Raw genomic sequence first — 15,446 nt, 5'->3', positions numbered from 1 at the left:
CAAATACATCTGAAAGATATATTTGAACTTCAATTTAAAAGTTAAACAAGACCACCACAACTATTTAACCTTTAATCATTTGATCTTCAGGATGATCTATCAAACAAAGCCTTATTCATGATGCATCAGACAAAAATGCTGTAAGTTGAAAGTGAGAAATCCAGACAAAAAACTACAAGTGGAAAATATCTCAATGTGCTTTGATGTCTTTGGGCATAACAGGTAAACAATCATGTTGTACATACCTGTGTGTAGCGATGGCTTTAGTAATGATCTAGGACAACCCCCAACAGTCACACTGTGTGTAATACACAGTACAACAACATAAATCTACACCCCTAGAACATGTTTGAGTGCACTCGTACACCAACCCTTTGATGAAATGTGACACAAGTTATTTCTATAAGCAAGGGGGGTAATCTCTGGGTAAAAAATCTGTTATGATCATCAAAAAGATCTTCCCTAAATTTTATCTTTTCTATTGGCCATCAACAACCATAAGTTTCTGTGCCACAGATTGTGGTATTTACCACTTGGTGCTGCATAATAACACTATATTCCCTATGATCTGCTGAGGATAGTATACAAACGTTATCAGGGTGTCAGGGTTTAACAAATTTATGACACCCTTTCGTATTATATTAGACAAGAAAAAGGAGGAACAAACAGGGATCAGTTAACTCTCATGCATAATGTTACTCCACATAAGATAAACTTAAAAACATGAGTTGGTCATACAGTGACTACTGTCTTATAACAGTAATGTGTTATTTATTGTTTAAAATGGGATATTGAACATATCACAAAAACACACCTATAAAAAACAGAGTATTATATCAACATGGAAGGTTGTACGTTGTGGTATAAAAACACCAACATTAATCATTAGCTGTCAGCACTTCACACAAATAAACCCATTGATAAATATAGTACTTGAAAAGTTACATGTTATGAAATGGATTTATTTCATTTTGTAGCATACCATTTGCTTTATCCATAACAAACATCAATGAGACTTTTCGTCTCATAGTAATCTTGATAAGCCTTCTATAAGACAAGTACATATCACTTTTGATCCATAATGAGTTGTTAGAACACAATTGTCATGCCTTAACACATATGTCTGTAATACTAGAGTATTTTTTACCATTTAACTGAATGTAACATTGTCCCTGAAGAATCAGTCAGTATGCACTTAATACACATATAATGTAAAAAGGAAATCCTTTATGTCATTATTGGTTACAAGAAGCAGTCCTGCACAAAGAATAATGTGACCACCTATTATATGTATCAACTCCAAATGTATTGGGGGTGGTGGGGTAGCCTAGTGGTTAAAGCGTTCGCTCGTCACTCCTAAGACTCAGGTTTGATTTCCCACATGGGTACAATGTGTGAAGCCCATTTCTTGTGTCCCCCACCGTAATATTGCTTGAATATTGCTAAAAGCAGCGTGAAACCATACTTGCTCATTACCTGGTATAAGATGAAAGATAGATGTTATTGATATACCGTATTCGACGTAATAAGCGCCCGGGGCGCTCTCAAAATTGGAATAGTGGGCTCTTATTAAAATATAATTTTGGTGAGAACAAAAACAGAGTTGAAAAATTGTAAATTTCGTAGTTTATGCTGACAGTCCGACATGATACAAAAGAAAAGTCTGTACGTATCATACACGACAGATATATTTTCCAGAATTTAATTGCCCACAATTAAGGATGCATGTAACACACGAGTGAGTATTATACACGTAAATATTATATACGTAAATCTTGTGTACATTGATCAATCGTAAGTGGTGCTAATTGGGATTGATCACTAGCAAATAAATTAGCAAATATCGCCATGGGCGCTTATTAGAGCGGGGCGCTTACTACGTCGAATACGGTAAACACCTTGAGAGATAAAAAAAAGCATGAAAGTGATTAAACATATAAAATCTTGTTCTCTCAGAATATGATAACCTATCATGTAACAGAATGGCAAAGACTGAAATCCAAAGTAAAAAATGATTGTAAACACTAATTTGTATAATTTCCCCCCAAAACTCAGCTGTCCACAATAGAGGCCTACCTCTGCGATACATACAGACAGGCTACTAAACTGACTGAACCCACTCTACCTTAGAAGCATTTATAGGACAAGTGCAGCAATCTTTTTAATCTCATTAGAACCAAGCCAAGATCCCACCTGACGATCCAGTCAGCTCAAGATAATCTTGACAAGCGTATTTCAATATATTTTACCTCCTAATGCTCATATGGGATGCCTCCTATTATCTAAAATACCACATGAGCAGTATTGTCCGTGCATGGCACACCAAACCTGCAGCCTAGCTCTACCATGAGTATGTCCCTTGCATTGAAGAGCAATGGAGCAGGTAAATCTCGGCTACCTTATCGTGCTAATGGGAGATATTGCTGATTTGAAGGTGACTTGTTTGTGGCCAAACCAAGCTAAATTGACACACGAGATGAGCAGGAGACAAAATCTTTCACATAACTTCACGCAGATCAACCTTTCATTGCTGTCAGTGTCAGGGCGTGATTTGCTGCACTAACCACCCACTTACATAGTTGGTGAGATTTCATGATTGTCTATAGTCTTCATTTAGCTGAAGGAAAATTCAATATGGTACTCTGTGTCTTTAAGAATTCTTGTAATTTACAAAAAATAATGGATCCTGTATAGGTTACAGATGTCCCATGATGCATTTATTTGATAAGAATGATGTGTGTAAGGGCATTTATTTGATGAGAATGATGTGTGTAAGGGCATTTATTTGATGAGAATGATGTGTGTAAGGGCATTTATTTGATGAGAATGATGTGTGTAAGGGCATTTATTTGATGAGAATGATGTGTGTAAGGGCATTTATTTGATGAGAATGATGTGTGTAAGGGCATTTATTTGATGAGAATGATGTGTGTAAGGGCATTTATTTGATGATTTGTTCTGATGATTCAGGCTACAGTCGAAGAATGATAACAGACAGTTCTGATCCAATACACATACAAATTATATAGGAGGTAAAAGTAAACTCACAAGCACACCTTTATAATACACTGAGATCATATCTATTGGTATTATTGAAAGAAATGATTGATACATCACAAGAATCAAACAAACGTCTTTTCTTTGTAACATTCTACAAGATAATCTTAAAGGGGTATATGTCTTGACAAACAGCAAAAAGGCAGACACAGAAAGTCCTTCAAACACCATTTTGGTTATCTGTGATGTATATCAGTCAGGCAGTTAAAGATATTCCTAATTACCAATGTCTCAGTTCCAGACACTTAAGAGTTTAAAAAGTCTAGACCTAGACTGAAAATTGCTCCAGTCCAGTTCCAGCATTAAATAGAATTCATATATGTTGTAGAAGAAAACCAACATTTAGATCAGATGGATATTTTGTTTATGTAGTTTGATGCCTTTCAATCACTAGGATTATCAACTTAAGGCAGAAACTACATTTGCAAGGCAAAAATAAAATTTGAAAATAATTTATACTCAAAATGACTATAATGATACACAGATGAACACAGGGGTGACATAAATCACTTAAACAAATAATTCTGAACACACAAACCTCTGTTGTTCTGGACAAATAAAATACTGAAACTTTGTGACACTGCCCACACACATTGATTCGGTATTAACTGTCAGCAGTTAAAGACCAAAGGATAATATATCATACACAAATATGAATCTGGGCGGCCCAGTCAAATATGATTTATTATTACCTAACCTTATGATCCTGACAATGTATCTGCATTGTTCTATGTTACAACATTGTATCCAGCATTGTACAGGAAGACAATAAGTGTTTTTTAGAAAATATAGCCTCAGCAAATATTGAATGGCAATAGAAATCTTGATTTTTAGAGTATTAGACAATATCATATTATTAGACAGTTTATTCACCTTTCTTTATGTGGCATTTGCTCAAAATATTAATGAAGACAGGATTGACTTGGAGTTCATCTTTATTCAACATTGCAACATTTTGGTATGGATGGTAGGACCTTTATCAAGCAACTGTTATTGAAAGGACTAATAAGAAGTAGAGGTTTCTAACTAAATCCTGTCTTTGTTGGTCTAAAATATTCAAAAATAATAACTATGAAATTAATTGAAAAAGTAATTGCTCCTATAGTTAAGGGCAGGAAATCATGAAAAGGGTCTTACACATAATTAGTTCTTCAGATTACAATTCATTACTGCTTCAACAACATTAACAGATCATGTCTTTATGCCTTTCAATGAAACTACAAATAACAATTCAAAAACATAAGAAAACACACAACTTTTTTACATTTTTTGTCTTTATCTACACTTTTTCCAACCCTGTCTAGACACAGAAAAAACCCACCTTAGATTGCATGCAGGATGAAGGTTGGCGCAATCTGATATTGCCACTTTTGACACAGCCCCTCCCCCTGATTTTCCATCAGTTCCCCACAAAGACAGCAGGTGAATGTAGGTGTGATATGATCTGTGCAAGCTCCCACAGGTAGCAAGGCTGGTGACAAGTCTATTGAGAAATCTAATATACCTATGCAAGTTCCCCATACAATAGGAATCACCTCTCTAAACAGATACTGATCTCTTAATGATAGGACTCACTAGACTGCCCATCTCAGGGTGTTAAACATCTTTTGATGACTAAATTAGCAATACACCCCTGACATAAAACTCTTCATAATGGTATAACGCTCCAATGTTGCCTAAGGATATTGCTTATTCACTAAACTAATAATGAGTCGCTTCAAAGTTATGATTCTATACCTTGGATATAGCAATGTTTACATAAGTTCACCATTAGGGTGAAAATGAATGTAAAATAATTTGTAACTGGAAGATGTTGATACTAACAATACAATACCTCATAATAATGTCTCACACACAGCTGCAAAGAAGCATAAGCTATCATTGAAGTAGTGTGTAAATATTTAGTCCAAGTGAAAATGATAATTTAACACTGCAATGAACAGTTATCAGTCACGTCATGCTGTGTGAGTGTGATGTGATGGAGAAAGACAAAAAACTCCTGGGCTCTATGATGGTCATATCTCCTATATTTAACATAGGCTCCCGATAGTGTTAGCACTAAGATTGCTTTGTGAAACGGAAACTGAAGGTTCAATCACCAATCACCGTCCACAGCAGCTAAGGGACACAACTCTGCAGAGCCGGTTTCTGCAGCTTTGACCACTGGGTCCAAGATAATATGAAAGTATTTTGTTTCATAATCACCAAAATACAAAAAGTATTGAAAAGTTTGAAATTATTAGAATTGTTCATGTGAAAGCGATTTAACTTCACTCTTTTTATCACTAGAATGTAATTTGACTTTTAACACCACCAGATGCAGAAGAAAGGCCAACATTTGAGGTTGTAAAGAAGCATTTTGTCAAATATCTAAACCTTAAAATCTTTGAGCTAAGCTTAGTTATGTGAGGGATGAATGTAAAGACAGTACCAACAAAAGTTGAAACATTCCTCTTGGATAACAGTCTTACTCATACTTAGACTTTGAAAATTGACCTTTATCGTTCTAGGTATATTTCTGTACATTATCATTGTATGATATCCAAACTTTGGAGTGACAGAAACAAAAAAGGGCAATTAACAGTTATGTCTCTTGGTACTTTCCAATAGTGAGTGAGTGTGAGTGAGTTGGGTTTAACGCCGCTTTTAACAGTATTAGTCATATCGTGGCGTGACAGCTTAATGTCGGAGGAAAGCCCGAAGTGATGCATGTCTCAGACGTTTACCACTTCAGTGAAACCCAAGAGCAGGGGTATGGTGCTGACAATCCTAGACACATAATTGGGGCGACCAACAGTCATAGGTTTCTGGTGTGCTCAAGGGAAGCAACTCTGCACAGCGAATCGCAGCGCCTTAGATGAATGGGCCACTCGTGCCCCCACTTTCCAATAGACCAAGAAAGAACCTAATCATATCTTGTCCCTTTGGGGTTCGATTCAGGGTCCCATTCCACAAAGTGATCTTAGTGCTATGATGATTGTAAGCCTATGTTAAAGTATGGGAGTAGAGATCTCCTGTAAGGGCTAAGATTGCTTTGGACATTAAAGTTCATCATGTGGATACAAGTTGGAAATAACAATACTTGGGTTATTGCAACTACAACATCTTTTCTTTGCCAATATGATTAAAAGAAACAAGAACTTTGCAGCATGTGTACACAGTACAACTGAGGCCTAAGCAGGTCTAATGGATTCATGGTGGACATACTGAAAACAGTGAACCATTTTGTTTGTTCATGATCCCCAGCATTACTGTGATAGCCATACAATGGGGATCCTGGATCAAAGGGCACCTGTTGGAATGTATTATTATGTATCTAGGTACTTTTATTTCAAATGATCATCAATATTCATACCTACTCATACTATGTCACCTGTTTCAAATGTTCTATTCCAAGTAGAGATGATATGTGAGTGAGTGAGTGAGTATGGTTTTACGCCGTTTTTAGCAATATTCCAGCAATATCACGGCGGGGGACACCAGAAATGGGCTTCACACATTGTACCCATGTCGGGAATCGAACCCGGGTCTTCGGCGTGACGAGCGAACGCTTTAACCACTAGGCTACCCGACCGCCCCCTGATGATATGTGAATGAGGCACCTCACACTGTCAATATGTCTTTGTTTACTTTCTCATCTCAGTATGTTTATTTGGCACGTGAATGTCTGAACTTGGGTACATTATATCAAAAAATGAAACAGTATTATGCACATATGGTAAGAAGTACTTAAATGATAAGTAGCATGTATAAGCATTTCAAATCACCACGTTCTTAACATGATAATCAAAATCACATGTTATTGTTTAGCTGAAATAAAAGGCATTCCAACCTTCCTAAAAACACATAGTAATCTGAAGTCAATTTGATGATTAAACACTTTTCATCATACTAACATCTTACAACCAATGGTAGTTCTCCATGGCCTTCCACTGTAAATGTCACCAATTCAAGGGAAACAACTCTCCACTCCCCGGGAGAACATGAATTCATTTATTTCAAATGTAACATAGCACAATCGGAAAATATAACATTTGTTTGTATTCCCACGATAACTTTATAACACACATATCAAAGAATTTCAGACCTCTTCTGTAGTTTGTGAAGTTCAAGAAAATGTATTACAATCTGATAGGACAAATATTTGCTTTTGAAACCACCCATGGATACAATGAATCAAAGGCAACACTAATGGATGTATACTAAAGGTTATTCAGTGTGTTGAAAGTGGTTAACGTTTTTTGTAACTTTATCAAAATCTGAGTAAACCTTCCCATACATTCTGAAAAAAACTTGGATTACAAGAATTGCTTTGAACTCATGTTTTTTTCCTGCAGTGATACCCTGTTATCTTGCTGACAGAGATACAACTCTCCTCAATTTTGAATGTCTGTGACTTAAAATAGCCCTGAAGCCACTGACTTACAGTTCACAGCGTAAAAGAGAAATAATGAAGTATGGTTTTGCCATGTGTTGCAATAAGGATAGTCCGCATTCGAAATCAATATGTAAGGGATTGGTATACTATGTTGTAACATCATAAGGGAATATCTCCAGGTGTATATTAACATTTTGAGAATAGAAGAACATACACATCAAGATTGATTTGTTTGAATTAGAGTAACACAAAAACATAGAGTTTGTACCAATTGGTTTATTTTGTAAGCAAAAAAGAAGAATTCAAAATTTACAAGTATTTACAACAACCTCAACACATATCCTTGCACATATTCAGTTAAGATGTTGTATTCCATTAGTTAAATTTGTTTGGTTCTGTTTAAATTGTTGCTTATAGTTTTGTACCTCAACTGCCTTCTAATTAAATAGGACCAATGTTATGTATCATAAATGTAAAAGAAAATCATCCTAATGCAAAAATATATTTTTCTGACAATTATCAATTTCATATCTAGGGGCCTTAATAAAAGGAAATGAGCGACCATGACAATCATTATTTGACATAATAATAAATACTATCAATACTCCATTCAATAAATCAGGTTAAATATTGAACATTTCATGGGGTTAGTATTGATAACTTCTCACATCTATGACACTTCTTATTTGCTGAGACTGTCTCCACAACAAACATCAAATATGGGGAAAAAATCTAGTGATCAATCGACTTGTACGAGTAAACACAGTTTCCACTGTAGATTCATCTCTTGGTTATATTATCAGGAACCATATTGATAAAGCAATACTGAACTCTTCGAGACTTTCCTGGAAGCCATCATTGATTTTAAGCGACAAACCTTAGCAACACTGTTTCAAGGTACAACAATTGTAACTATGTATGTATTTGCAGGTGTGTGGTTGGCTGCTGAGACACTACAAGAATCAACTGATGCTGCTATGTAGGCCCACACTGCCACCATGTATCCCACAGTTTACTCCTGGTCATCAAGTCCCTTGGGTCAGGACCCCTCCGACTAATCTCGAATATAGGTGAGATCACTATTAACACTCACATACTCTCTTTGATCATTCAAAGTAGTATTGGATTGTTTGTCCCAAACTGAATTTCTATCATGTAACTTTTGAATTACATGTCAACATTTTTCATATTTTGTGTCATCACAAAATGGGACTGTGTTTGTTAAACATGCTTCTTGAAAGCTCTCCCTCTATACAGCTATGCTTTGAAGGTGACAGGGATAATGCTGTGTAGAGCAATGACCATGTTTAATATGTCAGCTTGAAAGGAAGTCACTAGTTGAGATGAAGAGAGTTGTTTGTCTGACCCCCTGAATCATGTGCACTCGACTGACTTCCATTAGCAACATTTTCCCATTGTCTTCATACACCTATCATCTAAGTTCACATTTCGTACCAAAACTCTGTGGATTAAACTGAGCCGATCGAAGGTACTCACCATCTAGGGCAACAACTGTTAAAACTCCTGGAGGTGATTGTATTACTTGTGTATTGAAGTGCATTTGAATACAACTTTTCTAAAATTATTATGCAAATTGAATGTGGTTTTTTCTCAAATGAAAGAACTGTAGGAATGAAAGTGATTGCACTGATTAGTTTGATCCTTCACTAATTTGCCTTTTATGCCGACTGGAATCTGTTTGGGCGGATAATCAAGATTAGTTATACGTTTTATAATTACAGTTTCTTTTGTAATTAGAGTTTATCAAATTGTGTAAAAGTATGTATCCATGAGGCTTACGTCTGTCTATCAAGATCATCATCATGATCCAATTTTGAGTGTGATATTGAAATTAAGCCTCAATGAATAAAACACTACCTGAATAAATACGATGAAGTTAGGGCTGAAACAAGTCATTGAAGTGAGTGAGTGAGTGTGGTTTTACGCTGCTTTTAGCAATATTCCAACCATATCACGGCGGGGGACACCAGAAATGGGCTTCGCACATTGTACCCATGTCGGGAATCGAACCCGGGTCTTCTGTGTGACGAGCGAATGCTTTAACCACTAGGCTACCCGACCGCCCCAGTCACTGAAGTGACACCTCTGTTTGTCCCGATACATGTATTGAATTGTAATCATTGACATGGCATAAACTGATACAATATTAGTAAATCAAGGTACACACTTCTTTGCCTTAATGAGCAAGCACTGTCAAGAAATTGGACAGAATCAAATATGTGTCCTTGTGTCCCCTGTAGTTAATTTCTTCTTTATATATTACTAATGAGTAAAAAGTAACAAAATATGTTTGTGTATCTTATTTTATATTCACATGTGCACTTACTATTTAAACATGATTGTTTTGTGTTTTCTAAAAAATTACAAAAGATGCTCAGTAGAGAGGAAATTGTGGAAAAGTGTGAAATACGTCCATATGACATGGTAAATAAGTGACATCATAATAATCACTATGACATCATAATAACCATACAGGCCATCCTGACAACATTTATGGATGTTTACAATATAGCAGCTGACAAATTAGCCTTGCTCCAAGGCTGTACTGAACGAAAAGTCCATGGATGTGTGGTAATTCTATCTTTCTTATTGGCAAGTCTAGATATGTGGACTCCAGTCTCTTATAGGGACAACTTGTTCTTATTATTTACATAATCTAGAACTTATGATTTAAACTAATAATTATTGCCTTAGGGACTTGTGCAAGTCTACTGACCAATGAAAAAGCTTTATTATAAAAGAACTTCATGGCAAGTACAACATCACACATATTATTTTCATTGGTCTACTTGGTTGGAATATATAGAAGTGACAAAATCCTTGCCATGATCATAAGAAATCTCCATTGTCCATTGTATGATTCCATTTATATCATCACCAAAACATTTGGTTTGGGGCAAAACAATTTTTAACTTATGTCGCAGGCGGATTGACTTCTATTTTCCTAGTGTGTTTTCCTACCCAAGTATTTTCTTCTTCATACAAGAGAACCATAATGCATACATGCTTGTGTTTTTGTTGATATGCATGGTGCCTGAGAAACAAGATTCTCTCAATTTTTTCCAATACTAAAACTGTCTGTTAGATATCATGTTTTATATTCCTTGTTCATGTCAGTACCCGGTGAAAAGTAGGGATTAAAATAGAGGACATTGAGATGGTAAAAGAATAAATTGCCAAGCTGATAACATTGTGTATTGTCTATAAGTGACTCAGATTATCATGACCAACTTAATAGGAGGTAGAAATGACTGCCCTACTGTGAATTAATCTTTCAAACTCTATTTTCTGCATGTGCCCACTCCAGCTATTAAATAGAAGGAATTCCGTAAGATATTAGTAATCAACAAGCGATATAGATGAGAAGATATGACCAGGAATGCTGTTTACTTCTGGCAACTCACGACACTGATAGGACATGATTCTAACCGACAAGGGTCTGAATTGTTGGCCTGCATACCCTGGACAAACCACTTGGGAGTGAATGGTTATTGGTTACAATGGCATCAGAGGAAAACTTTCTTTGATCAACTGAACGGCAGATTTTTAAAAGGATTAAAGAGGGAATATCTTATTTGAAGGAAGGATCACATTTGATGTAGTGCATCTAACAGGTGCTTGATGTGTTGTCATGCTTATGAGAAAAGAAACATATATAACTTCGCTTCAACTTAGAGATAAGTGTATATGTTTGTATCCATACAAGCATGGATTTAGACCAAAACAACTGACATTTAATATGACATTTAATATAATGTGAAAGTTCACTAGCGATACTAAATTAGTATTTGAATATTAGTTTACGATTATTATACTCAAAGGCAAAATTCTATGACCATGTTGTTATTTATCATATTCTGATTTGTTCAGAAGCTGGTGTTTCATTGGCTTAAGATGGCATGAGGTGTGTATTAATTTGGGACCCAAATAATTAAACATACTGGTTAATTGGTTTGGATTTGTACAGAGTTAAAAGATTGATTGATCTGCAGAAGCCATCTAGTCCAAAACATCATCATTATTATTAATATTGAGATACTTTTGCTTATAAGTAATGTTTTACCCTTACAAACTTGAATTACTGGAAAAATGTTTATGTATATGTATATTTCACATAAATCTACTCAGTTCACAATTATAGTTTCTGAGGGTACCAACACATTTGTTGATAACATTACATGAAAAGATCATTACTTTAATGAGATATAATAACCAGGCTGTTTATCCAGTTTAGTGTATTTTTATATAGACTTGAGAAAGTTGTAGCAACCACTTCACACGACACACCCACATCACCGAGTGTGAATATTCATATAAATAGGTAACATAAATACATATTAAGAGTTCTCGTGGATAACAAGCACCTGCATGGGTTGTTTGCCATCACTTGTAGCTGTATAAATCTGAGAGTTTTTGTTCTGATTCTCTTCACTATTCCAAATCCTGTCCTGAAATTTTATAGGGTCACGTTTGTGTCATGTTGATCCTTTGATATAGATGAAACTTGTGTTTATCAGTGTACATCGGAATAAGTCACAAAGCACTTCATTCATAAAACATGTAGCTCCAGAGAGAGTTGTTCCCACGGAAATATATTTTAATGGAGAAAAATTCACTGTTCACTTACTCCAAGCTTAAGTTGATCAATACTTCTACTGGAAGACCATGACACATTATTTATTAGATTTCACCCCCGCATGCCTCACAACCAAACACCTCACCTGACACAATCTTACTGTTTCCAAGTACCTTAGACAAAGAAAACCGCTGTTCTATTGTTTCCTTCCATGACAAAAAACACCACATACATATTCCTTTGAATCACATCCGTTTACAGTTAATATGCACAGGTGCCTTGTAAAGTTTATTTGACATGAATATTTGATAACTTAAACTATTTTATTATATTAACAATTTAATATGTTCAATGACTCAAGACTATATAGGACAATTTATTTCAAGAGAATTAACTTCAGAATTATAATTACTGATAGAGTTCTAAGATAAAGTTCAACAAATTAATTACGTGTTCTTTAGAACTGACCATGGTGATTCTAGGTTAGAGAATAAAATGTCCCTAGCAACCTATGCTGGTTGTAAGATGTGATCACTGGATCGGGTGGTCAGACTCGTTTACTGGGTTGATTGCTTGTAATTGTACCCTCATGGCATGGATAGATGCTCTCAATGTCGATCACTGTTTGGTACAGAATTCCACCTTTCTCCCAAGAAATATCAACAAAAAAGGTCAAATCCTTAGGTCAAGTACATTCTGAGTCAGAGTTTGTTGGTTTAAAATAATTTTTAGTTTTCATAACTGCAATTACAGCATAGAGTTTTGAAGCACAAAAATGTAAACTGGGTCCCTTTTGTTCATGTGTGCAAGTGAATTTTGGCAATATTACTTTAGAGCCCTTTGGGATTTCAGGTCAACAGTTACCTATGCTTAGAGGAGATGCAATGGATCAGCTGGTCAGGCTCCGCGACTGGGTTGTTGCATGTCATAATACACCAACGGTGTCAGATGCTGCTCATAATATTAACCACTGGTTTTACAGGCAGCTATAGTATAGCTGAATATTCCTGACTGCGGTGATAACAAAAAATGACTTGGCTATATTACCTACCAACTGTTCATAATTTTAAAAAGATTTTTTCAGCTATTGAGTATTTTTTCACAAGTTGTCATTCACATTGGACATTTTTAGTTTTCTTTGGGCATTCAATATATTTTTACTCCTTCTGGGTCCAGTTTATTAGGTATTTTTACACCCATATCTTTCCGGAAATGATCCTGTTTAAAATGCTGTTATGGTGACTTCTACTGTGTATAGTGTGCTGCCCCAAGTGTGTAACATGTTGCAAAAACTCACAACAGCAATATGCATGTCTAATTAATAATGAGCAAAGCATAGGGCCTTTTTTATGCCTTATCACTGCAGTAGAATTTGTGTATGTGTGATGCCTGCGTCGATCAGTAAATACAGATCTCAAAAGAAATAGATGTATGCAAGGTGAAAAGAAAACATTGCGTTATTATGCTGTGTTGTTATGCTATTAAAGGTTTGAAGCAACTCAAAATTAATTGGGTAGTGGTGATTTATTTTGCATATTTTACGCAAAAATGCAGCTTATCTGTAGCTCTGAATTTTTGCATGTCTCACCTCTTCCACAGCTGCTGATGGGTATGCATGAGGACAGTCACCTTATGTTGTCTCCAATACCCCGTCTACTTCCCCAGGTATTCAATTAGCTCACATTATTTGTTCTGCTTGGATGAAGAAACAGGATTCTCTGCAAAAAAGCCCAGAAAAACTACTCTATATCTTCAATCATTTGGCAAGGTTCGTGGAGTACCATCAGTTGTGGAATTACTGCGGCAAGAGATAATACTCATACCTTTCAAAAAAGCGTGGGTATGATGCTGAATGGGGATAATTGCAGTTGCTGGGATGTGTCACTTACATAAGAAACATATGTGGTTATAACTTTCACGATACAAAATAGTGCCACAGATAGTTTCCTGGCTTTATTGTCTAAACTGGTTAATACATGAGTGAGTGAGTGAGTGAGTGAGTGAGTGAGTGTATAAACATCAAAAGAGCTATAAGTATGTAAAATTATTAGAAGCTTATACGTTTTCATCCTATAAGACATTTAATGGACCAATCCAGGGGCCCATAGAATGTGTACAAGAGCATCCATAAATGTTATCTAGGAGGGGTCAGTCTGCTATTATACATTAATTATCTGATTATACTTTCGGACTGTCTCAAAATCTCACAATCATTCTCTAGATTTAAAAAATAACCTGGAATTTACCACACATATTTACTTGTAGTGTGTATATATTGTCATCATATTTTGTGTCAAAAGAAGTTAGAACTAAATGTATTTGTGGAATTAGGAGCTCAGAAACATGAACAGATTTAGATTAATGGAGCTCTCAACCACACACCCAGGCTATCAAATTACTTCTAGTGGTTGACTATGAACATAAATGCAATAACAATGTACAAATTTGAATGTTGAAATCATAATCTACTACAGAGCAGTTGTTAATAATTGATATTCTACCACAAATGAATCACATGATCTGAATGTTCAAATAATATAACAATGTATCTGAATGTTGAAATGATAAGCTAGCTACCTCAGTACAGTTAAAAATAGTTGATACATGTATCTACAATGGATCTGAATGTTAAAATTCCGTTACAATTTATCTGAATGTAGAAATCATAAGCTACCTCAGTACAGTTTAACATAGATGATACATGCATTCTACAACATTGTATCTGAATGTTAAAATTCTGTAACAATGCATCTGCAAGTACTACAGTACTGTTCTATAGCAATATATCCAAATGTTGAAATATTATAACAATGTATCGGAATGTTGATATTCTAAAACAATGTATCTGAATGTTGATATTCTAAAAAAAACAATGTATCTCAATTTAAGTGTCCATACACAACATTTCCACAAAATATCAACTTCAGCCTTTACCTTCTCATTTCACATTGTTTTATCATAATTTTCTTCAAGTTAATTCAAGGAGGACTAGGCTTGACTAATTAGTGATTTAAGTGACAGTTTATTGGTCTTCTTGTTCAAATTTTATTATGTGTATCTATTTAGCATTAAATGATAACACTTATTACACAGAAACAGTTAGTTTCACACATGGTATTACTTGTAATATATAGGCCTTTGCAGAATATGGCACCAGACTGTGGAACATAGAGTCCCTTTAACATAAGCAAATAATACATTTCAGTCTTGAGACAACCCCTATGTTTTAATGTTCTGCTCCTACAAATACCATTGTCTCTTGTTACCTAGAAACTACCAGACCCCCTCCTGTTGCCATGCCATTGATATCAATGTTTGCATGTACCCTTCTCTCTTATTTCAGCAAACATGGCAACTAGAATTTCATTTGTCATAGTCATTTTGTAATGTCAATATTTCAGAATTGCTGCTCTG

General features: G+C 35.3%; 1 protein-coding gene across 7 annotated transcripts in view; it reads left to right on the top strand.

Moving 5' to 3' along the window:
* Nucleotides 1-15,446, top strand: part of LOC124137071 (delta-like protein D) — a 194,661-nt gene that overhangs the window by 104,217 nt on the left and 74,998 nt on the right. For all 7 annotated transcript variants that reach the window (XM_046503213.2, XM_046503212.2, XM_046503211.2 and 4 more), the window contains one exon: nt 8,366-8,505. The gene's annotated coding sequence lies outside the window, so the exon portion shown is untranslated. The remainder of the gene's footprint in view (nt 1-8,365; nt 8,506-15,446) is intronic.

The sequence above is a fragment of the Haliotis rufescens genome, unplaced genomic scaffold, assembly GCF_023055435.1.
Source record: "Haliotis rufescens isolate VD_foot unplaced genomic scaffold, xgHalRufe1.0.p SCAF_3, whole genome shotgun sequence".
In the NCBI taxonomy this organism is placed as follows: domain Eukaryota; kingdom Metazoa; phylum Mollusca; class Gastropoda; order Lepetellida; family Haliotidae; genus Haliotis; species Haliotis rufescens.
This window is presented reverse-complemented; position numbering and strand designations above follow the sequence as displayed.